The sequence below is a fragment of the Orbicella franksi genome, unplaced genomic scaffold (assembly GCF_964199315.1).
Source record: "Orbicella franksi unplaced genomic scaffold, jaOrbFran1.1 SCAFFOLD_656, whole genome shotgun sequence".
Lineage (NCBI taxonomy): Eukaryota > Metazoa > Cnidaria > Anthozoa > Scleractinia > Merulinidae > Orbicella > Orbicella franksi.
Genome location: NW_027671121.1, coordinates 12,501 through 15,000, shown reverse-complemented (window position 1 = coordinate 15,000; position 2,500 = coordinate 12,501). Strand labels below are relative to the sequence as shown.

General features: G+C 46.5%; 1 pseudogene; it reads left to right on the top strand.

Moving 5' to 3' along the window:
* Nucleotides 1-353, top strand: part of LOC145477650 (large subunit ribosomal RNA) — a pseudogene marked incomplete at its 5' end in the record, with an annotated part of 1,520 nt that extends 1,167 nt beyond the window's left edge.
* Nucleotides 354-2,500: the final 2,147 nt, after the last annotated feature.

The following is a 2,500-nucleotide window of genomic DNA, read 5'->3' as shown; positions in this document are numbered from 1 at the left end:
GAGGAACCGCAGATTCAGACAATTGGCATTTGCACTTGGCTGAAAAGCCAATGGTGCGAAGCTACCATCTGTTGGATTATGACTGAACGCCTCTAAGTCAGAATCCGTGCTAGAAAGCAACGATGATTACCTCCAGAGAACTTTAGGCGAACCAGAATAGAGGACTTCGGTCCTCATGCGTCCCAAGGTGCCAAGGAGGACAAGAACCTCCAAGGCACTACCGATAGCAAATTCTAATGTTTCTGGAGATAAATCCTTTGCAGACGACTTAAATAAAGAACGGGGTATTGTAAGTTGTAGAGTAGCCTTGTTGCTACGATCTTCTGAGATTAAGCCTTTGTTCTAAGATTTGTTAAAAACATGTCTTTTTTTTTCTTGAAGTCCAAGAAGGCTCCCCTCGTCTGCCACTGGCCGGAGGGTGCCAAGGAAGAAGTGGTGCCTGCAGGCTTGGGCTAGCTTGTGGCAGCCGAGTGATGTAAAGGAGGCCACGTCTGGTCTGGGACGTGACTGTGAATTTTTTTTTTAAAGTCCAAAAGGCTCCCCTCGCTTGGGAGCTGGCAGTGGAAATTTTTTCTAAGTCCGAAAGGCTCCTCTCGTTTGAAATGGTTTGACTCGGGGAGCCTTTTGGAGTGCTTGAAATTTTTGGGCCAGGTCCCTTTCGGACGGTTTACTTTGTGGACTTGTCGTAATTTGATTGGAAAGATGTTTGGGCAATTGGGCTTTGGTTTTTTGGTTTTTGTTTTATTGGCTTTTGAGTGGGGGAGCCTTTTGGACTTAGGGTTAGCGTTAGGGTAAGCCTAGGGTTAGAGTTTAGGGTTAGGGTTAGCGTTAGGGTAACCCTAGGGTTAGAGTTTAGGGTTAGGGTAAGAGTTAGGGTGAAGGTTAGGGTTAAACTTGGCTAAACTTGGCGCCTGCACGTAACTTAAGCTGGCCAATAGTTTCCCGCAAAAAGTTTTGAAAATGGTGAAAATCTTAAGGGTGCTTATACTATAGGGGACCGACACCCTGTTTTAATTTAGTAGAACACACGCCCTCTTAATGATGATGTGACAGCGCCAAACCTGGCACCTGCACGTAACTCGAGCTGGCCAATCGTTTCCCGCAAAAAGTTTTGAAAATGGTGAAAATCTTAAGGGTGCCTATAGAACAGGGGGACCGACGCCCAGTTTTAAGATAGTGTAGCACACCCCCCTTAACGATGATGTGACAGCGCCAAATCTTGCGCCTGCACGTAACTCGAGCTGGCCAATCGTTTCCCGCAAAAAGTTTTGAAAATGGTGAAAATCTTAAGGGTGCTTATAGAATAGGGGGACCGACGCCCAGTTTTAAGATAGTGTAGCACACCCCCCTTAACGATGATGTGACAGCGCCAAACTTGGTGCCTGCACGTAACTCGAGCTGGCCAATTGTTTCCCGCAAAAAGTTTTGAAAATGGTGAAAATCTTAAGGGTGCTTATAGAATAGGGGACCGACGCCCAGTTTTAAGATAGTGTAGCTCACCCCCCTTAACGATGATGTGACAGCGCGAAACTTGGCGCCTGCACGTAACTCGAGCTGGCCAATCGTTTCCCGCAAAAAGTTTTGAAAATGGTGAAAACCTTAAGGGTGCTTATAGAATAGGGGGACCGACGCCCAGTTTTAAGATAGTGTAGAACACCCCCTTAACGATGATGTGACAGCGCCAAACTTGGTGCCTGCACGTAACTCGAGCTGGCCAATTGTTTCCCGCAAAAAGTTTTGAAAATGGTGAAAATCTTAAGGGTGCTTATAGAATAGGGGGACCGACGCCCAGTTTTAAGATAGTGTAGCTCACCCCCCTTAACGATGATGTGACAGCGCGAAACTTGGCGCCTGCACGCAATTCGAGCTGGCCAATCGTTTCCCGCAAAAAGTTTTGAAAATGGTGAAAACCTTAAGGGTGCTTATAGAATAGGGGGACCGACGCCCAGTTTTAAGATAGTGTAGAACACCCCCTTAACGATGATGTGACAGCGCCAAACTTAGCGCCTGCACGTGACTCGAGCTGGCCAATAGTTTCCTGCAAAAAGTTTTGAAAAAGTGTAAAATCCCAATTTTGCGCTCTTTAGGGTGTGGTCTTTGAGCTTCGGGTTTTCGTCAGAAAATTTCGGCAATCATCGGTCATCTTCGTGGAAATCTCTTCGTTTTCGTAACTCTGACATGGTGACGCATGTTTGGAATGCCATGGGGAGCGCTTTGGAGCAGTTTTGAAAAATCGAAATTTTCGAAATTTTTCTAAGTGTCTAAACTTGGTTGGGGGAATAGACGGTTTCGGGTTATAATGTAGGGCAGGCATCGGGAAAGACCGAAAGAGCAATTGAGCTGTATCGGTCCGTAACAGTAAGCCCTGCTCGGTAATGTGTTCTCGGGTACGAAAGGAGGGTATTTGGAGGAAAAAGGAGCAAAGTCGACTAAACTTGCTCGGTCGGTAGCATGAAATGACTGAACTTGTAGCCAAGTTGTCTCGGTGTGGACAACGAGA